Source organism: Carassius gibelio, chromosome B20 (assembly GCF_023724105.1).
Source record: "Carassius gibelio isolate Cgi1373 ecotype wild population from Czech Republic chromosome B20, carGib1.2-hapl.c, whole genome shotgun sequence".
NCBI lineage: Eukaryota > Metazoa > Chordata > Actinopteri > Cypriniformes > Cyprinidae > Carassius > Carassius gibelio.
In genome coordinates, this window is record NC_068415.1 from 25,940,980 (window position 1) to 25,963,083 (window position 22,104).

The 22,104-nt window shown below is 45.8% G+C and overlaps 22 non-coding genes across 22 annotated transcripts; all 22 read left to right on the top strand.

Annotated features, from left to right (window-relative positions):
* The first annotated feature begins 1,559 nt into the window (after positions 1-1,559).
* On the top strand, positions 1,560-1,632 carry trnav-aac (transfer RNA valine (anticodon AAC)). The gene has a single exon. It is a non-coding gene; the product is annotated as a tRNA-Val (tRNA).
* Positions 1,633-1,755: 123 nt separating this feature from the next.
* On the top strand, positions 1,756-1,828 carry trnav-cac (transfer RNA valine (anticodon CAC)). The gene has a single exon. It is a non-coding gene; the product is annotated as a tRNA-Val (tRNA).
* A 1,813-nt stretch (positions 1,829-3,641) lies between these two features.
* trnav-aac (transfer RNA valine (anticodon AAC)) lies at positions 3,642-3,714 on the top strand. Its single transcript has one exon. It is a non-coding gene; the product is annotated as a tRNA-Val (tRNA).
* Positions 3,715-3,837: 123 nt separating this feature from the next.
* On the top strand, positions 3,838-3,910 carry trnav-cac (transfer RNA valine (anticodon CAC)). Its single transcript has one exon. It is a non-coding gene; the product is annotated as a tRNA-Val (tRNA).
* A 1,812-nt stretch (positions 3,911-5,722) lies between these two features.
* On the top strand, positions 5,723-5,795 carry trnav-aac (transfer RNA valine (anticodon AAC)). Its single transcript has one exon. It is a non-coding gene; the product is annotated as a tRNA-Val (tRNA).
* A 123-nt stretch (positions 5,796-5,918) lies between these two features.
* Positions 5,919-5,991, top strand: trnav-cac (transfer RNA valine (anticodon CAC)). Its single transcript has one exon. It is a non-coding gene; the product is annotated as a tRNA-Val (tRNA).
* Positions 5,992-7,804: 1,813 nt separating this feature from the next.
* On the top strand, positions 7,805-7,877 carry trnav-aac (transfer RNA valine (anticodon AAC)). Its single transcript has one exon. It is a non-coding gene; the product is annotated as a tRNA-Val (tRNA).
* A 123-nt stretch (positions 7,878-8,000) lies between these two features.
* Positions 8,001-8,073, top strand: trnav-cac (transfer RNA valine (anticodon CAC)). The gene has a single exon. It is a non-coding gene; the product is annotated as a tRNA-Val (tRNA).
* A 1,811-nt stretch (positions 8,074-9,884) lies between these two features.
* On the top strand, positions 9,885-9,957 carry trnav-aac (transfer RNA valine (anticodon AAC)). Its single transcript has one exon. It is a non-coding gene; the product is annotated as a tRNA-Val (tRNA).
* Positions 9,958-10,080: 123 nt separating this feature from the next.
* Positions 10,081-10,153, top strand: trnav-cac (transfer RNA valine (anticodon CAC)). The gene has a single exon. It is a non-coding gene; the product is annotated as a tRNA-Val (tRNA).
* A 1,813-nt stretch (positions 10,154-11,966) lies between these two features.
* Positions 11,967-12,039, top strand: trnav-aac (transfer RNA valine (anticodon AAC)). The gene has a single exon. It is a non-coding gene; the product is annotated as a tRNA-Val (tRNA).
* Positions 12,040-12,162: 123 nt separating this feature from the next.
* Positions 12,163-12,235, top strand: trnav-cac (transfer RNA valine (anticodon CAC)). The gene has a single exon. It is a non-coding gene; the product is annotated as a tRNA-Val (tRNA).
* An 897-nt stretch (positions 12,236-13,132) lies between these two features.
* On the top strand, positions 13,133-13,205 carry trnav-aac (transfer RNA valine (anticodon AAC)). The gene has a single exon. It is a non-coding gene; the product is annotated as a tRNA-Val (tRNA).
* A 123-nt stretch (positions 13,206-13,328) lies between these two features.
* trnav-cac (transfer RNA valine (anticodon CAC)) lies at positions 13,329-13,401 on the top strand. Its single transcript has one exon. It is a non-coding gene; the product is annotated as a tRNA-Val (tRNA).
* Positions 13,402-15,835: 2,434 nt separating this feature from the next.
* On the top strand, positions 15,836-15,908 carry trnav-aac (transfer RNA valine (anticodon AAC)). Its single transcript has one exon. It is a non-coding gene; the product is annotated as a tRNA-Val (tRNA).
* A 123-nt stretch (positions 15,909-16,031) lies between these two features.
* On the top strand, positions 16,032-16,104 carry trnav-cac (transfer RNA valine (anticodon CAC)). The gene has a single exon. It is a non-coding gene; the product is annotated as a tRNA-Val (tRNA).
* A 1,813-nt stretch (positions 16,105-17,917) lies between these two features.
* On the top strand, positions 17,918-17,990 carry trnav-aac (transfer RNA valine (anticodon AAC)). Its single transcript has one exon. It is a non-coding gene; the product is annotated as a tRNA-Val (tRNA).
* A 123-nt stretch (positions 17,991-18,113) lies between these two features.
* On the top strand, positions 18,114-18,186 carry trnav-cac (transfer RNA valine (anticodon CAC)). The gene has a single exon. It is a non-coding gene; the product is annotated as a tRNA-Val (tRNA).
* Positions 18,187-19,083: 897 nt separating this feature from the next.
* Positions 19,084-19,156, top strand: trnav-aac (transfer RNA valine (anticodon AAC)). The gene has a single exon. It is a non-coding gene; the product is annotated as a tRNA-Val (tRNA).
* A 123-nt stretch (positions 19,157-19,279) lies between these two features.
* trnav-cac (transfer RNA valine (anticodon CAC)) lies at positions 19,280-19,352 on the top strand. Its single transcript has one exon. It is a non-coding gene; the product is annotated as a tRNA-Val (tRNA).
* Positions 19,353-21,786: 2,434 nt separating this feature from the next.
* trnav-aac (transfer RNA valine (anticodon AAC)) lies at positions 21,787-21,859 on the top strand. The gene has a single exon. It is a non-coding gene; the product is annotated as a tRNA-Val (tRNA).
* A 123-nt stretch (positions 21,860-21,982) lies between these two features.
* Positions 21,983-22,055, top strand: trnav-cac (transfer RNA valine (anticodon CAC)). Its single transcript has one exon. It is a non-coding gene; the product is annotated as a tRNA-Val (tRNA).
* Positions 22,056-22,104: the final 49 nt, after the last annotated feature.

The window sequence follows — 22,104 nt, forward strand, 5'->3', positions numbered from 1 at the left end:
GAAGGCCCTTCTCTACACAGGTGTAGAGATAATTATTAAGCCACACTAGGCAGCAGTAATAGCCACGCAGACAGTGCTCTGTACTTTTGACCTGGTAGTTTCGATGAACAGATGGCCGGTGCACTCAAAGATCCAATATTTCGTACAGCATATAAATATACATATATTAAATGAAAGAGGGAAAAAAGCAAAAAAGAAATGGCCACAGATGATTCCCGCAGATAACTGGAGAATTGCTTGGTTTGCTGCTAAAAATAGAAGGTATTTGCAGACTGAAGAGCGCAACGGAATCTGTAATTTGATTCGCGCTCCACGATGCTTGCGATGAAAAGATCTGACACCTCTTTGGCTGCAGGCTTCAATAGTGTAGAGGTTATCACGGTCAAAATCATTCAGGTGGGTTTCTGTTGAGGAGGAACTCAACGCTTCCAAGGCTTTGCGGCCAAGAGGCATGAATACAGTCACTAAAGGTAAAGTTGATGCAGAAATGAAAGAGCAGATATTGTTTGACCTAAACCTAACCCACAACTGTGACATTCCAAGCCTGCGTGGCTTTCTTCTGAGAAACACCAAAGAAGAGATTTTAGGGAACTCTGCGTAGACTGCCACGCCGAATGAAATCTGTCCTCTTGTGTAAGGGTCTTTTTCCGCCTAGGCCATCAAGTAAGGGCAGGGCCTCAAGGGGCGCCTAAAAGGGGGTACGTGGCAGGCCGTCCTTAGACCCCTGCGCGCCGGCCCTCTCTGTCCCAATAATCACCTGTGTCACCACAAACAGCCCATCTGTCCCTCTCACCGCCTATGTGACCACTAACTATCCCACAACCGTGACATTCCAAGCCTGCTTGGCTTTCTTCTGAGGAACACGAAAAAAGAGATTTGTCTGAGTGGCCCTCTGTTGAGCAGCAGCTCTGCATCACGAAGGCCCTTCTCTACACAGGTGTAGAGATTTCCAGATAAAATGATGCAAGCCGTAGCAGTTTCTAACACATGGCTAACCTTCTTGAAATTCAACACAATGGTCAACGAATCTGCCAATAAACCTATTCAGGTGGCTCCTCACTTACTCCCGAAGCACCCAGACGTGTTAAACCCTCGGAATTCGACTGACCACAAACAGCCTGTTTTTTTACAATAGGGTAGATTGTACGTGGCAAGTCCACATCTCAGCTTTCTGAAGAGATATCAAGCTAAAACTTGCTTTCCCATGCTAGTCTGGATACGTGCTACCCCTGTGGTGAGTTTCAAGAAGAATGGAGAAACTCTACAATTTGACCAACAAAAATCACCAAGAGACATTTTCGAGTTTCTCCTGTGCTCTTGAAACTTTGGGTTTGTTAGTTTGAGACTAGCACAGGAAGGCAGGTTTCAGCTTGATATCACGCTGCAAGTGTTTAATTCCGAGGTAAGTTAAGGGTAGCGTTTCAGGAAACTCCGCATATACTGCCAGGCCGAATGAACTCTGTCCTCTTGTGTGTGGGACTTACGCAGATTGTCTATTTGCTTTCGGGCACATCACAGTATAAATATTTTCCCAAAAAGCACTATCGTTAGCCTGTGGAGTTTCTGTAGTGTAGTGGTCATCATGTTCGCCTAACACGCGAAAGGTCCTCGGTTCGAAACCGAGCAGAAACAGCTGTCCTCTTTTGAAGAAATGTATAAACACCTTTGAGCCGACAGTTGGCTTCAGAAGGTTTAACGTTTATGCGCATATTGCCGAGCCTGCCCAGAACGATTTCAGACTTCTTTAGGTAGTGGGTTTCCGTAGTGTAGTGGTTATCACGTTCGCCTCACACGCGAAAGGTCCCCAGTTCGAAACTGGGCGGGAACACTGCATCTCTTTTCACAATTGTTTAGATGAGTTTCTGTTGAGGAGGAACTCAACGCTTCCAAGGCTTTGCGGCCAAGAGGCTTGAGTACAGTCACTAAAGGTATAGTTGATGCAGAAATGAAAGAGCAGTCATTGTTTGACCTTAACCTATCCCACAACCGTGACATTCCAAGCCTGCGTGGCTTTCTTCTGAGGAACACGAAAAAAGAGATTTGTCTGAGTGGCCCTCTGTTGAGCAGCAGCTCTGCATCACGAAGGCCCTTCTCTACACAGGTGTAGAGATAATTATTAAGCCACACTAGGCAGCAGTAATAGCCACGCAGACAGTGCTCTGTACTTTTGACCTGGTAGTTTCGATGAACAGATGGCCGGTGCACTCAAAGATCCAATATTTCGTACAGCATATAAATATACATATATTAAATGAAACAGGGAAAAAAGCAAAAAAGAAATGGCCACAGAGGATTCCCGCAGATAACTGGAGAATTGCTTGGTTTGCTGCTAAAAATAGAAGGTATTTGCAGACTGAAGAGCGCAACGGAATCTGTAATTTGATTCGCGCTCCACGATGCTTGCGATGAAAAGATCTGACACCTCTTTGGCTGCAGGCTTCAATAGTGTAGAGGTTATCACGGTCAAAATCGTTCAGGTGGGTTTCTGTTGAGGAGGAACTCAACGCTTCCAAGGCTTTGCGGCCAAGAGGCATGAATACAGTCACTAAAGGTAAAGTTGATGCAGAAATGAAAGAGCAGATATTGTTTGACCTAAACCTAACCCACAACTGTGACATTCCAAGCCTGCGTGGCTTTCTTCTGAGAAACACCAAAGAAGAGATTTTAGGGAACTCTGCGTAGACTGCCACGCCGAATGAAATCTGTCCTCTTGTGTAAGGGTCTTTTTCCGCCTAGGCCATCAAGTAAGGGCAGGGCCTCAAGGGGCGCCTAAAAGGGGGTACGTGGCAGGCCGTCCTTAGACCCCTGCGCGCCGGCCCTCTCTGTCCCAATAATCACCTGTGTCACCACAAACAGCCCATCTGTCCCTCTCACCGCCTATGTGACCACTAACTATCCCACAACCGTGACATTCCAAGCCTGCGTGGCTTTCTTCTGAGGAACACGAAAAAGGAGTTTTGTCTGAGTGGCCCTCTGTTGAGCAGCAGCTCTGCATCACGAAGGCCCTTCTCTACACAGGTGTAGAGATTTCCTGATAAAATGATGCAAGCCGTAGCAGTTTCTAACACATGGCTAACCTTCTTGAAATTCAACACAATGGTCAACGAATCTGCCAATAAACCTGTTCAGGTGGCTCCTCACTTACTCCCGAAGCACCCAGACGTGTTAAACCCTCGGAATTCGACTGACCACAAACAGCCTGTTTTTTTACAATAGGGTAGATTGTACGTGGCAAGTCCACATCTCAGCTTTCTGAAGAGATATCAAGCTAAAACTTGCTTTCCCATGCTAGTCTGGACACGTGCTACCCCTGTGGTGAGTTTCAAGTAAGATTGGAGAAACTCTACAATTTGACCAACAAAAATCACCAAGAGACATTTTCGAGTTTCTCCTGTGCTCTTGAAACTTTGGGTTTGTTAGTTTGAGACTAGCACAGGAAGGCAGGTTTCAGCTTGATATCACGCTGCAAGTGTTTAATTCCGAGGTAAGTTAAGGGTAGCGTTTCAGGAAACTCCGCATATACTGCCAGGCCGAATGAACTCTGTCCTCTTGTGTGTGGGACTTACGCAGATTGTCTATTTGTTTTCGGGCACATCACAGTATAAATATTTTCCCAAAAAGCACTATCGTTAGCCTGTGGAGTTTCTGTAGTGTAGTGGTCATCACGTTCGCCTAACACGCGAAAGGTCCTCTGTTCAAAACCGAGCAGAAACAGCTGTCCTATTTTGAAGAAATGTATAAACACCTTTGAGCCGACAGTTGGTTTCAGAAGGTTTAACATTTATGCGCATATTGCCGAGCCTGCCCAGAACGATTTCAGACTTCTTTAGGTAGTGGGTTTCCGTAGTGTAGTGGTTATCACGTTCGCCTCACACGCGAAAGGTCCCCAGTTCGAAACTGGGTGGGAACACTGCATCTCTTTTCACAATTGTTTAGGTGAGTTTCTGTTGAGGAGGAACTCAACGCTTCCAAGGCTTTGCGGCCAAGAGGCTTGAGTACAGTCACTAAAGGTATAGTTGATGCAGAAATGAAAGAGCAGTCATTGTTTGACCTTAACCTATCCCACAACCGTGACATTCCAAGCCTGCGTGGCTTTCTTCTGAGGAACACGAAAAAAGAGATTTGTCTGAGTGGCCCTCTGTTGAGCAGCAGCTCTGCATCACGAAGGCCCTTCTCTACACAGGTGTAGAGATAATTATTAAGCCACACTAGGCAGCAGTAATAGCCACGCAGACAGTGCTCTGTACTTTTGACCTGGTAGTTTCGATGAACAGATGGCCGGTGCACTCAAAGATCCAATATTTCGTACAGCATATAAATATACATATATTAAATGAAAGAGGGAAAAAAGCAAAAAAGAAATGGCCACAGATGATTCCCGCAGATAACTGGAGAATTGCTTGGTTTGCTGCTAAAAATAGAAGGTATTTGCAGACTGAAGAGCGCAACGGAATCTGTAATTTGATTCGCGCTCCACGATGCTTGCGATGAAAAGATCTGACACCTCTTTGGCTGCAGGCTTCAATAGTGTAGAGGTTATCACGGTCAAAATCATTCAGGTGGGTTTCTGTTGAGGAGGAACTCAACGCTTCCAAGGCTTTGCGGCCAAGAGGCATGAATACAGTCACTAAAGGTAAAGTTGATGCAGAAATGAAAGAGCAGATATTGTTTGACCTAAACCTAACCCACAACTGTGACATTCCAAGCCTGCGTGGCTTTCTTCTGAGAAACACCAAAGAAGAGATTTTAGGGAACTCTGCGTAGACTGCCACGCCGAATGAAATCTGTCCTCTTGTGTAAGGGTCTTTTTCCGCCTAGGCCATCAAGTAAGGGCAGGGCCTCAAGGGGCGCCTAAAAGGGGGTACGTGGCAGGCCGTCCTTAGACCCCTGCGCGCCGGCCCTCTCTGTCCCAATAATCACCTGTGTCACCACAAACAGCCCATCTGTCCCTCTCACCGCCTATGTGACCACTAACTATCCCACAACCGTGACATTCCAAGCCTGCTTGGCTTTCTTCTGAGGAACACGAAAAAAGAGATTTGTCTGAGTGGCCCTCTGTTGAGCAGCAGCTCTGCATCACGAAGGCCCTTCTCTACACAGGTGTAGAGATTTCCAGATAAAATGATGCAAGCCGTAGCAGTTTCTAACACATGGCTAACCTTCTTGAAATTCAACACAATGGTCAACGAATCTGCCAATAAACCTATTCAGGTGGCTCCTCACTTACTCCCGAAGCACCCAGACGTGTTAAACCCTCGGAATTCGACTGACCACAAACAGCCTGTTTTTTTACAATAGGGTAGATTGTACGTGGCAAGTCCACATCTCAGCTTTCTGAAGAGATATCAAGCTAAAACTTGCTTTCCCATGCTAGTCTGGATACGTGCTACCCCTGTGGTGAGTTTCAAGAAGAATGGAGAAACTCTACAATTTGACCAACAAAAATCACCAAGAGACATTTTCGAGTTTCTCCTGTGCTCTTGAAACTTTGGGTTTGTTAGTTTGAGACTAGCACAGGAAGGCAGGTTTCAGCTTGATATCACGCTGCAAGTGTTTAATTCCGAGGTAAGTTAAGGGTAGCGTTTCAGGAAACTCCGCATATACTGCCAGGCCGAATGAACTCTGTCCTCTTGTGTGTGGGACTTACGCAGATTGTCTATTTGCTTTCGGGCACATCACAGTATAAATATTTTCCCAAAAAGCACTATCGTTAGCCTGTGGAGTTTCTGTAGTGTAGTGGTCATCACGTTCGCCTAACACGCGAAAGGTCCTCGGTTCGAAACCGAGCAGAAACAGCTGTCCTCTTTTGAAGAAATGTATAAACACCTTTGAGCCGACAGTTGGCTTCAGAAGGTTTAACGTTTATGCGCATATTGCCGAGCCTGCCCAGAACGATTTCAGACTTCTTTAGGTAGTGGGTTTCCGTAGTGTAGTGGTTATCACGTTCGCCTCACACGCGAAAGGTCCCCAGTTCGAAACTGGGCGGGAACACTGCATCTCTTTTCACAATTGTTTAGATGAGTTTCTGTTGAGGAGGAACTCAACGCTTCCAAGGCTTTGCGGCCAAGAGGCTTGAGTACAGTCACTAAAGGTATAGTTGATGCAGAAATGAAAGAGCAGTCATTGTTTGACCTTAACCTATCCCACAACCGTGACATTCCAAGCCTGCGTGGCTTTCTTCTGAGGAACACGAAAAAAGAGATTTGTCTGAGTGGCCCTCTGTTGAGCAGCAGCTCTGCATCACGAAGGCCCTTCTCTACACAGGTGTAGAGATAATTATTAAGCCACACTAGGCAGCAGTAATAGCCACGCAGACAGTGCTCTGTACTTTTGACCTGGTAGTTTCGATGAACAGATGGCCGGTGCACTCAAAGATCCAATATTTCGTACAGCATATAAATATACATATATTAAATGAAACAGGGAAAAAAGCAAAAAAGAAATGGCCACAGAGGATTCCCGCAGATAACTGGAGAATTGCTTGGTTTGCTGCTAAAAATAGAAGGTATTTGCAGACTGAAGAGCGCAACGGAATCTGTAATTTGATTCGCGCTCCACGATGCTTGCGATGAAAAGATCTGACACCTCTTTGGCTGCAGGCTTCAATAGTGTAGAGGTTATCACGGTCAAAATCGTTCAGGTGGGTTTCTGTTGAGGAGGAACTCAACGCTTCCAAGGCTTTGCGGCCAAGAGGCATGAATACAGTCACTAAAGGTAAAGTTGATGCAGAAATGAAAGAGCAGATATTGTTTGACCTAAACCTAACCCACAACTGTGACATTCCAAGCCTGCGTGGCTTTCTTCTGAGAAACACCAAAGAAGAGATTTTAGGGAACTCTGCGTAGACTGCCACGCCGAATGAAATCTGTCCTCTTGTGTAAGGGTCTTTTTCCGCCTAGGCCATCAAGTAAGGGCAGGGCCTCAAGGGGCGCCTAAAAGGGGGTACGTGGCAGGCCGTCCTTAGACCCCTGCGCGCCGGCCCTCTCTGTCCCAATAATCACCTGTGTCACCACAAACAGCCCATCTGTCCCTCTCACCGCCTATGTGACCACTAACTATCCCACAACCGTGACATTCCAAGCCTGCGTGGCTTTCTTCTGAGGAACACGAAAAAGGAGTTTTGTCTGAGTGGCCCTCTGTTGAGCAGCAGCTCTGCATCACGAAGGCCCTTCTCTACACAGGTGTAGAGATTTCCTGATAAAATGATGCAAGCCGTAGCAGTTTCTAACACATGGCTAACCTTCTTGAAATTCAACACAATGGTCAACGAATCTGCCAATAAACCTGTTCAGGTGGCTCCTCACTTACTCCCGAAGCACCCAGACGTGTTAAACCCTCGGAATTCGACTGACCACAAACAGCCTGTTTTTTTACAATAGGGTAGATTGTACGTGGCAAGTCCACATCTCAGCTTTCTGAAGAGATATCAAGCTAAAACTTGCTTTCCCATGCTAGTCTGGACACGTGCTACCCCTGTGGTGAGTTTCAAGTAAGATTGGAGAAACTCTACAATTTGACCAACAAAAATCACCAAGAGACATTTTCGAGTTTCTCCTGTGCTCTTGAAACTTTGGGTTTGTTAGTTTGAGACTAGCACAGGAAGGCAGGTTTCAGCTTGATATCACGCTGCAAGTGTTTAATTCCGAGGTAAGTTAAGGGTAGCGTTTCAGGAAACTCCGCATATACTGCCAGGCCGAATGAACTCTGTCCTCTTGTGTGTGGGACTTACGCAGATTGTCTATTTGTTTTCGGGCACATCACAGTATAAATATTTTCCCAAAAAGCACTATCGTTAGCCTGTGGAGTTTCTGTAGTGTAGTGGTCATCACGTTCGCCTAACACGCGAAAGGTCCTCTGTTCAAAACCGAGCAGAAACAGCTGTCCTATTTTGAAGAAATGTATAAACACCTTTGAGCCGACAGTTGGTTTCAGAAGGTTTAACATTTATGCGCATATTGCCGAGCCTGCCCAGAACGATTTCAGACTTCTTTAGGTAGTGGGTTTCCGTAGTGTAGTGGTTATCACGTTCGCCTCACACGCGAAAGGTCCCCAGTTCGAAACTGGGCGGGAACACTGCATCTCTTTTCACAATTGTTTAGGTGAGTTTCTGTTGAGGAGGAACTCAACGCTTCCAAGGCTTTGCGGCCAAGAGGCTTGAGTACAGTCACTAAAGGTATAGTTGATGCAGAAATGAAAGAGCAGTCATTGTTTGACCTTAACCTATCCCACAACCGTGACATTCCAAGCCTGCGTGGCTTTCTTCTGAGGAACACGAAAAAGAGATTTGTCTGAGTGGCCATCTGTTGAGCAGCAGCTCTGCATCACGAAGGCCCTTCTCTACACAGGTGTAGAGATAATTATTAAGCCACACTAGGCAGCAGTAATAGCCACGCAGACAGTGCTCTGTACTTTTGACCTGGTAGTTTCGATGAACAGATGGCCGGTGCACTCAAAGATCCAATATTTCGTACAGCATATAAATATACATATATTAAATGAAAGAGGGAAAAAAGCAAAAAAGAAATGGCCACAGATGATTCCCGCAAATAACTGGAGAATTGCTTGGTTTGCTGCTAAAAATAGAAGGTATTTGCAGACTGAAGAGCGCAACGGAATCTGTAATTTGATTCGCGCTCCACGATGCTTGCGATGAAAAGATCTGACACCTCTTTGGCTGCAGGCTTCAATAGTGTAGAGGTTATCACGGTCAAAATCATTCAGGTGGGTTTCTGTTGAGGAGGAACTCAACGCTTCTAAGGCTTTGCGGCCAAGAGGCATGAATACAGTCACTAAAGGTAAAGTTGATGCAGAAATGAAAGAGCAGATATTGTTTGACCTAAACCTAACCCACAACTGTGACATTCCAAGCCTGCGTGGCTTTCTTCTGAGAAACACCAAAGAAGAGATTTTAGGGAACTCTGCGTAGACTGCCACGCCGAATGAAATCTGTCCTCTTGTGTAAGGGTCTTTTTCCGCCTAGGCCATCAAGTAAGGGCAGGGCCTCAAGGGGCGCCTAAAAGGGGGTACGTGGCAGGCCGTCCTTAGACCCCTGCGCGCCGGCCCTCTCTGTCCCAATAATCACCTGTGTCACCACAAACAGCCCATCTGTCCCTCTCACCGCCTATGTGACCACTAACTATCCCACAACCGTGACATTCCAAGCCTGCTTGGCTTTCTTCTGAGGAACACGAAAAAAGAGATTTGTCTGAGTGGCCCTCTGTTGAGCAGCAGCTCTGCATCACGAAGGCCCTTCTCTACACAGGTGTAGAGATTTCCAGATAAAATGATGCAAGCCGTAGCAGTTTCTAACACATGGCTAACCTTCTTGAAATTCAACACAATGGTCAACGAATCTGCCAATAAACCTGTTCAGGTGGCTCCTCACTTACTCCCGAAGCACCCAGACGTGTTAAACCCTCGGAATTCGACTGACCACAAACAGCCTGTTTTTTTACAATAGGGTAGATTGTACGTGGCAAGTCCACATCTCAGCTTTCTGAAGAGATATCAAGCTAAAACTTGCTTTCCCATGCTAGTCTGGATACGTGCTACCCCTGTGGTGAGTTTCAAGAAGAATGGAGAAACTCTACAATTTAACCAACAAAAATCACCAAGAGACATTTTCGAGTTTCTCCTGTGCTCTTGAAACTTTGGGTTTGTTAGTTTGAGACTAGCACAGGAAGGCAGGTTTCAGCTTGATATCACGCTGCAAGTGTTTAATTCCGAGGTAAGTTAAGGGTAGCGTTTCAGGAAACTCCGCATATACTGCCAGGCCGAATGAACTCTGTCCTCTTGTGTGTGGGACTTACGCAGATTGTCTATTTGCTTTCGGGCACATCACAGTATAAATATTTTCCCAAAAAGCACTATCGTTAGCCTGTGGAGTTTCTGTAGTGTAGTGGTCATCACGTTCGCCTAACACGCGAAAGGTCCTCGGTTCGAAACCGAGCAGAAACAGCTGTCCTCTTTTGAAGAAATGTATAAACACCTTTGAGCCGACAGTTGGCTTCAGAAGGTTTAACGTTTATGCGCATATTGCCGAGCCTGCTCAGAACGATTTCAGACTTCTTTAGGTAGTAGGTTTCCGTAGTGTAGTGGTTATCACGTTCGCCTCACACGCGAAAGGTCCCCAGTTCGAAACTGGGCGGGAACACTGCATCTCTTTTCACAATTGTTTAGGTGGGTTTCTGTTGAGGAGGAACTCAACGCTTCCAAGGCTTTGCGGCCAAGAGGCATGAGTACAGTCACTAAAGGTATAGTTGATGCAGAAATGAAAGAGCAGTCATTGTTTGACCTTAACCTATCCCACAACCGTGACATTCCAAGCCTGCGTGGCTTTCTTCTGAGGAACACGAAAAAAGAGATTTGTCTGAGTGGCCCTCTGTTGAGCAGCAGCTCTGCTTCACGAAGGCCCTTCTCTAAACAGGTGTAGAGATAATTATTAAGCCACACTAGGCAGCAGTAATAGCCACGCAGACAGTGCTCTGTACTTTTGACCTGGTAGTTTCGATGAACAGATGGCCGGTGCACTCAAAGATCCAATATTTCGTACAGCATATAAATATACATATATTAAATGAAACAGGGAAAAAAGCAAAAAAGAAATGGCCACAGAGGATTCCCGCAGATAACTGGAGAATTGCTTGGTTTGCTGCTAAAAATAGAAGGTATTTGCAGACTGAAGAGCGCAACGGAGTCTGTAATTTGATTCGCGCTCCACGATGCTTGCGATGAAAATATCTGACACCTCTTTGGCTGCAGGCTTCAATAGTGTAGAGGTTATCACGGTCAAAATCGTTCAGGTGGGTTTCTGTTGAGGAGGAACTCAACGCTTCCAAGGCTTTGTGGCCAAGAGGCATGAATACAGTCACTAAAGGTAAAGTTGATGCAGAAATGAAAGAGCAGATATTGTTTGACCTAAACCTAACCCACAACTGTGACATTCCAAGCCTGCGTGGCTTTCTTCTGAGAATCACCAAAGAAGAGATTTTAGGGAACTCTGCGTAGACTGCCACGCCCAATGAAATCTGTCCTCTTGTATAAGGGTCTTTTTCCGCCTAGGCCATCAAGTAAGGGCAGGGCCTCAAGGGGCGCCTAAAAGGGGGTACGTGGCAGGCCGTCCTTAGACCCCTGCGCGCCGGCCCTCTCTGTCCCAATAATCACCTGTGTCACCACAAACAGCCCATCTGTCCCTCTCACCGCCTATGTGACCACTAACTATCCCACAACCGTGACATTCCAAGCCTGCTTGGCTTTCTCTTGAGGAACACGAAAAAAGAGATTTGTCTGAGTGGCCCTCTGTTGAGCAGCAGCTCTGCATCACGAAGGCCCTTCTCTACACAGGTGTAGAGATTTCCTGATAAAATGATGCAAGCCGTAGCAGTTTCTAACACATGGCTAACCTTCTTGAAATTCAACACAATGGTCAACGAATCTGCCAATAAACCTGTTCAGGTGGCTCCTCACTTACTCCCGAAGCACCCAGACGTGTTAAACCCTCGGAATTCGACTGACCACAAACAGCCTGTTTTTTTACAATAGGGTAGATTGTACGTGGCAAGTCCAAATCTCAGCTTTCTGAAGAGATATCAAGCTAAAACTTGCTTTCCCATGCTAGTCTGGACACGTGCTACCCCTGTGGTGAGTTTCAAGTAAGATTGGAGAAACTCAACAATATGACCAACAAAAATCACCAAGAGACATTTTCGAGTTTCTCCTGTGCTCTTGAAACTTTGGGTTTGTTAGTTTGAGACTAGCACAGGAAGGCAGGTTTCAGCTTGATATCACACTGCAAGTGTTTAATTCCGAGGTAAGTTAAGGGTAGCCTTTCAGGAAACTCCGCATATTCTGCCAGGCCGAATGAACTCTGTCCTCTTGTGTGTGGGACTTACGCAGATTGTCTATTTGCTTTCGGGCACATCACAGTATAAATATTTTCCCAAAAAGCACTATTGTTAGCCTGTGGAGTTTCTGTAGTGTAGTGGTCATCACGTTCGCCTAACACGCGAAAGGTCCTCGGTTCGAAACCGAGCAGAAACAGCTGTCCTCTTTTGAAGAAATGTATAAACACCTTTGAGCCGACAGTTGGCTTCAGAAGGTTTAACGTTTATGCGCATATTGCCGAGCCTGCTCAGAACGATTTCAGACTTCTTTAGGTAGTGGGTTTCCGTAGTGTAGTGGTTATCACGTTCCCCTCACACCCGAAAGGTCCCCAGTTCGAAACTGGGCGGGAACACTGCATCTCTTTTCACAATTGTTTAGGTGGGTTTCTGTTGAGGAGGAACTCAACGCTTCCAAGGCTTTGCGGCCAAGAGGCATGAGTACAGTCACTAAAGGTATAGTTGATTTAGAAATGAAAGAGCAGTCATTGTTTGACCTTAACCTATCCCACAACCGTGACATTCCAAGCCTGCTTGGCTTTCTTCTGAGGAACACGAAAAAAGAGATTTATCTGAGTGGCCCTCTGTTGAGCAGCAGCTCTGCATCACGAAGGCCCTTCTCTACACAGGTGTAGAGATTTCCTGATAAAATGATGCAAGCCGTAGCAGTTTCTAACACATGGCTAACCTTCTTGAAATTCAACACAATGGTCAACGAATCTGCCAATAAACCTGTTCAGGTGGCTCCTCACTTACTCCCGAAGCACCCAGACGTGTTAAACCCTCGGAATTCGACTGACCACAAACAGCCTGTTTTTTTTACAATAGGGTAGATTGTACGTGGCAAGTCCAAATCTCAGCTTTCTGAAGAGATATCAAGCTAAAACTTGCTTTCCCATGCTAGTCTGGACACGTGCTACCCCTGTGGTGAGTTTCAAGTAAGGTTGGAGAAACTCAACAATTTGACCAACAAAAATCACCAAGAGACATTTTCGAGTTTCTCCTGTGCTCGTGAAACTTTGGGTTTGTTAGTTTGAGACTAGCACAGGAAGGCAGGTTTCAGCTTGATATCACACTGCAAGTGTTTAATTCCGAGGTAAGTTAAGGGTAGCGTTTCAGGAAACTCTGCATATACTGCCAGGCCGAATGAACTCTGTCCTCTTGTGTGTGGGACTTACGCAGATTGTCTATTTGTTTTCGGGCACATCACAGTATAAATATTTTCCCAAAAAGCACTATTGTTAGCCTGTGGAGTTTCTGTAGTGTAGTGGTCATCACGTTCGCCTAACACGCGAAAGGTCCTCGGTTCAAAACCGAGCAGAAACAGCTGTCCTCTTTTGAAGAAATGTATAAACACCTTTGAGCCGACAGTTGGCTTCAGAAGGTTTAACGTTTATGCGCATATTGCCGAGCCTGCCCAGAACTATTTCAGACTTCTTTAGGTAGTGGGTTTCCGTAGTGTAGTGGTTATCACGTTCGCCTCACACGCGAAAGGTCCCCAGTTCGAAACTGGGCGGGAACACTGCATCTCTTTTCACAATTGTTTAGATGAGTTTCTGTTGAGGAGGAACTCAACGCTTCCAAGGCTTTGCGGCCAAGAGGCTTGAGTACAGTCACTAAAGGTATAGTTGATGCAGAAATGAAAGAGCAGTCATTGTTTGACCTTAACCTATCCCACAACCGTGACATTCCAAGCCTGCGTGGCTTTCTTCTGAGGAACACGAAAAAAGAGATTTGTCTGAGTGGCCCTCTGTTGAGCAGCAGCTCTGCATCACGAAGGCCCTTCTCTACACAGGTGTAGAGATAATTATTAAGCCACACTAGGCAGCAGTAATAGCCACGCAGACAGTGCTCTGTACTTTTGACCTGGTAGTTTCGATGAACAGATGGCCGGTGCACTCAAAGATCCAATATTTCGTACAGCATATAAATATACATATATTAAATGAAAGAGGGAAAAAAGCAAAAAAGAAATGGCCACAGAGGATTCCCGCAGATAACTGGAGAATTGCTTGGTTTGCTGCTAAAAATAAAAGGGATTTGCAGACTGAAGAGCGCAACGGAATCTGTAATTTGATTCGCGCTCCACGATGCTTGCGATGAAAAGATCTGACACCTCTTTGGCTGCAGGCTTCAATAGTGTAGAGGTTATCACGGTCAAAATCGTTCAGGTGGGTTTCTGTTGAGGAGGAACTCAACGCTTCCAAGGCTTTGCGGCCAAGAGGCATGAATACAGTCACTAAAGGTAAAGTTGATGCAGAAATGAAAGAGCAGATATTGTTTGACCTAAACCTAACCCACAACTGTGACATTCCAAGCCTGCGTGGCTTTCTTCTGAGGAACACGAAAAAGAGATTTGTCTGAGTGGCCCTCTGTTGAGCAGCAGCTCTGCATCACGAAGGCCCTTCTCTACACAGGTGTAGAGATAATTATTAAGCCACACTAGGCAGCAGTAATAGCCACGCAGACAGTGCTCTGTACTTTTGACCTGGTAGTTTCGATGAACAGATGGCCGGTGCACTCAAAGATCCAATATTTCGTACAGCATATAAATATACATATATTAAATGAAAGAGGGAAAAAAGCAAAAAAGAAATGGCCACAGATGATTCCCGCAGATAACTGGAGAATTGCTTGGTTTGCTGCTAAAAATAGAAGGTATTTGCAGACTGAAGAGCGCAACGGAATCTGTAATTTGATTCGCGCTCCACGATGCTTGCGATGAAAAGATCTGACACCTCTTTGGCTGCAGGCTTCAATAGTGTAGAGGTTATCACGGTCAAAATCATTCAGGTGGGTTTCTGTTGAGGAGGAACTCAACGCTTCCAAGGCTTTGCGGCCAAGAGGCATGAATACAGTCACTAAAGGTAAAGTTGATGCAGAAATGAAAGAGCAGATATTGTTTGACCTAAACCTAACCCACAACTGTGACATTCCAAGCCTGCGTGGCTTTCTTCTGAGAAACACCAAAGAAGAGATTTTAGGGAACTCTGCGTAGACTGCCACGCCGAATGAAATCTGTCCTCTTGTGTAAGGGTCTTTTTCCGCCTAGGCCATCAAGTAAGGGCAGGGCCTCAAGGGGCGCCTAAAAGGGGGTACGTGGCAGGCCGTCCTTAGACCCCTGCGCGCCGGCCCTCTCTGTCCCAATAATCACCTGTGTCACCACAAACAGCCCATCTGTCCCTCTCACCGCCTATGTGACCACTAACTATCCCACAACCGTGACATTCCAAGCCTGCTTGGCTTTCTTCTGAGGAACACGAAAAAAGAGATTTGTCTGAGTGGCCCTCTGTTGAGCAGCAGCTCTGCATCACGAAGGCCCTTCTCTACACAGGTGTAGAGATTTCCAGATAAAATGATGCAAGCCGTAGCAGTTTCTAACACATGGCTAACCTTCTTGAAATTCAACACAATGGTCAACGAATCTGCCAATAAACCTGTTCAGGTGGCTCCTCACTTACTCCCGAAGCACCCAGACGTGTTAAACCCTCGGAATTCGACTGACCACAAACAGCCTGTTTTTTTACAATAGGGTAGATTGTACGTGGCAAGTCCACATCTCAGCTTTCTGAAGAGATATCAAGCTAAAACTTGCTTTCCCATGCTAGTCTGGATACGTGCTACCCCTGTGGTGAGTTTCAAGAAGAATGGAGAAACTCTACAATTTAACCAACAAAAATCACCAAGAGACATTTTCGAGTTTCTCCTGTGCTCTTGAAACTTTGGGTTTGTTAGTTTGAGACTAGCACAGGAAGGCAGGTTTCAGCTTGATATCACGCTGCAAGTGTTTAATTCCGAGGTAAGTTAAGGGTAGCGTTTCAGGAAACTCCGCATATACTGCCAGGCCGAATGAACTCTGTCCTCTTGTGTGTGGGACTTACGCAGATTGTCTATTTGCTTTCGGGCACATCACAGTATAAATATTTTCCCAAAAAGCACTATCGTTAGCCTGTGGAGTTTCTGTAGTGTAGTGGTCATCACGTTCGCCTAACACGCGAAAGGTCCTCGGTTCGAAACCGAGCAGAAACAGCTGTCCTCTTTTGAAGAAATGTATAAACACCTTTGAGCCGACAGTTGGCTTCAGAAGGTTTAACGTTTATGCGCATATTGCCGAGCCTGCTCAGAACGATTTCAGACTTCTTTAGGTAGTAGGTTTCCGTAGTGTAGTGGTTATCACGTTCGCCTCACACGCGAAAGGTCCCCAGTTCGAAACTGGGCGGGAACACTGCATCTCTTTTCACAATTGTTTAGGTGGGTTTCTGTTGAGGAGGAACTCAACGCTTCCAAGGCTTTGCGGCCAAGAGGCATGAGTACAGTCACTAAAGGTATAGTTGATGCAGAAATGAAAGAGCAGTCATTGTTTGACCTTAACCTATCCCACAACCGTGACATTCCAAGCCTGCGTGGCTTTCTTCTGAGGAACACGAAAAAAGAGATTTGTCTGAGTGGCCCTCTGTTGAGCAGCAGCTCTGCTTCACGAAGGCCCTTCTCTAAACAGGTGTAGAGATAATTATTAAGCCACACTAGGCAGCAGTAATAGCCACGCAGACAGTGCTCTGTACTTTTGACCTGGTAGTTTCGATGAACAGATGGCCGGTGCACTCAAAGATCCAATATTTCGTACAGCATATAAATATACATATATTAAATGAAACAGGGAAAAAAGCAAAAAAGAAATGGCCACAGAGGATTCCCGCAGATAACTGGAGAATTGCTTGGTTTGCTGCTAAAAATAGAAGGTATTTGCAGACTGAAGAGCGCAACGGAGTCTGTAATTTGATTCGCGCTCCACGATGCTTGCGATGAAAAGATCTGACACCTCTTTGGCTGCAGGCTTCAATAGTGTAGAGGTTATCACGGTCAAAATCGTTCAGGTGGGTTTCTGTTGAGGAGGAACTCAACGCTTCCAAGGCTTTGTGGCCAAGAGGCATGAATACAGTCACTAAAGGTAAAGTTGATGCAGAAATGAAAGAGCAGATATTGTTTGACCTAAACCTAACCCACAACTGTGACATTCCAAGCCTGCGTGGCTTTCTTCTGAGAATCACCAAAGAAGAGATTTTAGGGAACTCTGCGTAGACTGCCACGCCCAATGAAATCTGTCCTCTTGTATAAGGGTCTTTTTCCGCCTAGGCCATCAAGTAAGGGCAGGGCCTCAAGGGGCGCCTAAAAGGGGGTACGTGGCAGGCCGTCCTTAGACCCCTGCGCGCCGGCCCTCTCTGTCCCAATAATCACCTGTGTCACCACAAACAGCCCATCTGTCCCTCTCACCGCCTATGTGACCACTAACTATCCCACAACCGTGACATTCCAAGCCTGCTTGGCTTTCTCTTGAGGAACACGAAAAAAGAGATTTGTCTGAGTGGCCCTCTGTTGAGCAGCAGCTCTGCATCACGAAGGCCCTTCTCTACACAGGTGTAGAGATTTCCTGATAAAATGATGCAAGCCGTAGCAGTTTCTAACACATGGCTAACCTTCTTGAAATTCAACACAATGGTCAACGAATCTGCCAATAAACCTGTTCAGGTGGCTCCTCACTTACTCCCGAAGCACCCAGACGTGTTAAACCCTCGGAATTCGACTGACCACAAACAGCCTGTTTTTTTACAATAGGGTAGATTGTACGTGGCAAGTCCAAATCTCAGCTTTCTGAAGAGATATCAAGCTAAAACTTGCTTTCCCATGCTAGTCTGGACACGTGCTACCCCTGTGGTGAGTTTCAAGTAAGATTGGAGAAACTCAACAATATGACCAACAAAAATCACCAAGAGACATTTTCGAGTTTCTCCTGTGCTCTTGAAACTTTGGGTTTGTTAGTTTGAGACTAGCACAGGAAGGCAGGTTTCAGCTTGATATCACACTGCAAGTGTTTAATTCCGAGGTAAGTTAAGGGTAGCCTTTCAGGAAACTCCGCATATTCTGCCAGGCCGAATGAACTCTGTCCTCTTGTGTGTGGGACTTACGCAGATTGTCTATTTGCTTTCGGGCACATCACAGTATAAATATTTTCCCAAAAAGCACTATTGTTAGCCTGTGGAGTTTCTGTAGTGTAGTGGTCATCACGTTCGCCTAACACGCGAAAGGTCCTCGGTTCGAAACCGAGCAGAAACAGCTGTCCTCTTTTGAAGAAATGTATAAACACCTTTGAGCCGACAGTTGGCTTCAGAAGGTTTAACGTTTATGCGCATATTGCCGAGCCTGCTCAGAACGATTTCAGACTTCTTTAGGTAGTGGGTTTCCGTAGTGTAGTGGTTATCACGTTCCCCTCACACCCGAAAGGTCCCCAGTTCGAAACTGGGCGGGAACACTGCATCTCTTTTCACAATTGTTTAGGTGGGTTTCTGTTGAGGAGGAACTCAACGCTTCCAAGGCTTTGCGGCCAAGAGGCATGAGTACAGTCACTAAAGGTATAGTTGATGTAGAAATGAAAGAGCAGTCATTGTTTGACCTTAACCTATCCCACAACCGTGACATTCCAAGCCTGCTTGGCTTTCTTCTGAGGAACACGAAAAAAGAGATTTATCTGAGTGGCCCTCTGTTGAGCAGCAGCTCTGCATCACGAAGGCCCTTCTCTACACAGGTGTAGAGATTTCCTGATAAAATGATGCAAGCCGTAGCAGTTTCTAACACATGGCTAACCTTCTTGAAATTCAACACAATGGTCAACGAATCTGCCAATAAACCTGTTCAGGTGGCTCCTCACTTACTCCCGAAGCACCCAGACGTGTTAAACCCTCGGAATTCGACTGACCACAAACAGCCTGTTTTTTTTACAATAGGGTAGATTGTACGTGGCAAGTCCAAATCTCAGCTTTCTGAAGAGATATCAAGCTAAAACTTGCTTTCCCATGCTAGTCTGGACACGTGCTACCCCTGTGGTGAGTTTCAAGTAAGGTTGGAGAAACTCAACAATTTGACCAACAAAAATCACCAAGAGACATTTTCGAGTTTCTCCTGTGCTCGTGAAACTTTGGGTTTGTTAGTTTGAGACTAGCACAGGAAGGCAGGTTTCAGCTTGATATCACACTGCAAGTGTTTAATTCCGAGGTAAGTTAAGGGTAGCGTTTCAGGAAACTCTGCATATACTGCCAGGCCGAATGAACTCTGTCCTCTTGTGTGTGGGACTTACGCAGATTGTCTATTTGTTTTCGGGCACATCACAGTATAAATATTTTCCCAAAAAGCACTATTGTTAGCCTGTGGAGTTTCTGTAGTGTAGTGGTCATCACGTTCGCCTAACACGCGAAAGGTCCTCGGTTCAAAACCGAGCAGAAACAGCTGTCCTCTTTTGAAGAAATGTATAAACACCTTTGAGCCGACAGTTGGCTTCAGAAGGTTTAACGTTTATGCGCATATTGCCGAGCCTGCCCAGAACTATTTCAGACTTCTTTAGGTAGTGGGTTTCCGTAGTGTAGTGGTTATCACGTTCGCCTCACACGCGAAAGGTCCCCAGTTCGAAACTGGGCGGGAACACTGCATCTCTTTTCACAATTGTTTAGATGAGTTTCTGTTGAGGAGGAACTCAACGCTTCCAAGGCTTTGCGGCCAAGAGGCTTGAGTACAGTCACTAAAGGTATAGTTGATGCAGAAATGAAAGAGCAGTCATTGTTTGACCTTAACCTATCCCACAACCGTGACATTGCAAGCCTGCGTGGCTTTCTTCTGAGGAACACGAAAAAAGAGATTTGTCTGAGTGGCCCTCTGTTGAGCAGCAGCTCTGCATCACGAAGGCCCTTCTCTACACAGGTGTAGAGATAATTATTAAGCCACACTAGGCAGCAGTAATAGCCACGCAGACAGTGCTCTGTACTTTTGACCTGGTAGTTTCGATGAACAGATGGCCGGTGCACTCAAAGATCCAATATTTCGTACAGCATATAAATATACATATATTAAATGAAAGAGGGAAAAAAGCAAAAAAGAAATGGCCACAGAGGATTCCCGCAGATAACTGGAGAATTGCTTGGTTTGCTGCTAAAAATAAAAGGGATTTGCAGACTGAAGAGCGCAACGGAATCTGTAATTTGATTCGCGCTCCACGATGCTTGCGATGAAAAGATCTGACACCTCTTTGGCTGCAGGCTTCAATAGTGTAGAGGTTATCACGGTCAAAATCGTTCAGGTGGGTTTCTGTTGAGGAGGAACTCAACGCTTCCAAGGCTTTGCGGCCAAGAGGCATGAATACAGTCACTAAAGGTAAAGTTGATGCAGAAATGAAAGAGCAGATATTGTTTGACCTAAACCTAACCCACAACTGTGACATTCCAAGCCTGCGTGGCTTTCTTCTGAGGAACACGAAAAAGAGATTTGTCTGAGTGGCCCTCTGTTGAGCAGCAGCTCTGCATCACGAAGGCCCTTCTCTACACAGGTGTAGAGATAATTATTAAGCCACACTAGGCAGCAGTAATAGCCACGCAGACAGTGCTCTGTACTTTTGACCTGGTAGTTTCGATGAACAGATGGCCGGTGCACTCAAAGATCCAATATTTCGTACAGCATATAAATATACATATATTAAATGAAAGAGGGAAAAAAGCAAAAAAGAAATGGCCACAGATGATTCCCGCAGATAACTGGAGAATTGCTTGGTTTGCTGCTAAAAATAGAAGGTATTTGCAGACTGAAGAGCGCAACGGAATCTGTAATTTGATTCGCGCTCCACGATGCTTGCGATGAAAAGATCTGACACCTCTTTGGCTGCAGGCTTCAATAGTGTAGAGGTTATCACGGTCAAAATCATTCAGGTGGGTTTCTGTTGAGGAGGAACTCAACGCTTCCAAGGCTTTGCGGCCAAGAGGCATGAATACAGTCACTAAAGGTAAAGTTGATGCAGAAATGAAAGAGCAGATATTGTTTGACCTAAACCTAACCCACAACTGTGACATTCCAAGCCTGCGTGGCTTTCTTCTGAGAAACACCAAAGAAGAGATTTTAGGGAACTCTGCGTAGACTGCCACGCCGAATGAAATCTGTCCTCTTGTGTAAGGGTCTTTTTCCGCCTAGGCCATCAAGTAAGGGCAGGGCCTCAAGGGGCGCCTAAAAGGGGGTACGTGGCAGGCCGTCCTTAGACCCCTGCGCGCCGGCCCTCTCTGTCCCAATAATCACCTGTGTCACCACAAACAGCCCATCTGTCCCTCTCACCGCCTATGTGACCACTAACTATCCCACAACCGTGACATTCCAAGCCTGCGTGGCTTTCTTCTGAGGAACACGAAAAAGGAGTTTTGTCTGAGTGGCCCTCTGTTGAGCAGCAGCTCTGCATCACGAAGGCCCTTCTCTACACAGGTGTAGAGATTTCCAGATAAAATGATGCAAGCCGTAGCAGTTTCTAACACATGGCTAACCTTCTTGAAATTCAACACAATGGTCAACGAATCTGCCAATAAACCTGTTCAGGTGGCTCCTCACTTACTCCCGAAGCACCCAGACGTGTTAAACCCTCGGAATTCGACTGACCACAAACAGCCTGTTTTTTTACAATAGGGTAGATTGTACGTGGCAAGTCCACATCTCAGCTTTCTGAAGAGATATCAAGCTAAAACTTGCTTTCCCATGCTAGTCTGGATACGTGCTACCCCTGTGGTGAGTTTCAAGAAGAATGGAGAAACTCTACAATTTAACCAACAAAAATCACCAAGAGACATTTTCGAGTTTCTCCTGTGCTCTTGAAACTTTGGGTTTGTTAGTTTGAGACTAGCACAGGAAGGCAGGTTTCAGCTTGATATCACGCTGCAAGTGTTTAATTCCGAGGTAAGTTAAGGGTAGCGTTTCAGGAAACTCCGCATATACTGCCAGGCCGAATGAACTCTGTCCTCTTGTGTGTGGGACTTACGCAGATTGTCTATTTGCTTTCGGGCACATCACAGTATAAATATTTTCCCAAAAAGCACTATCGTTAGCCTGTGGAGTTTCTGTAGTGTAGTGGTCATCACGTTCGCCTAACACGCGAAAGGTCCTCGGTTCGAAACCGAGCAGAAACAGCTGTCCTCTTTTGAAGAAATGTATAAACACCTTTGAGCCGACAGTTGGCTTCAGAAGGTTTAACGTTTATGCGCATATTGCCGAGCCTGCTCAGAACGATTTCAGACTTCTTTAGGTAGTAGGTTTCCGTAGTGTAGTGGTTATCACGTTCGCCTCACACGCGAAAGGTCCCCAGTTCGAAACTGGGCGGGAACACTGCATCTCTTTTCACAATTGTTTAGGTGGGTTTCTGTTGAGGAGGAAC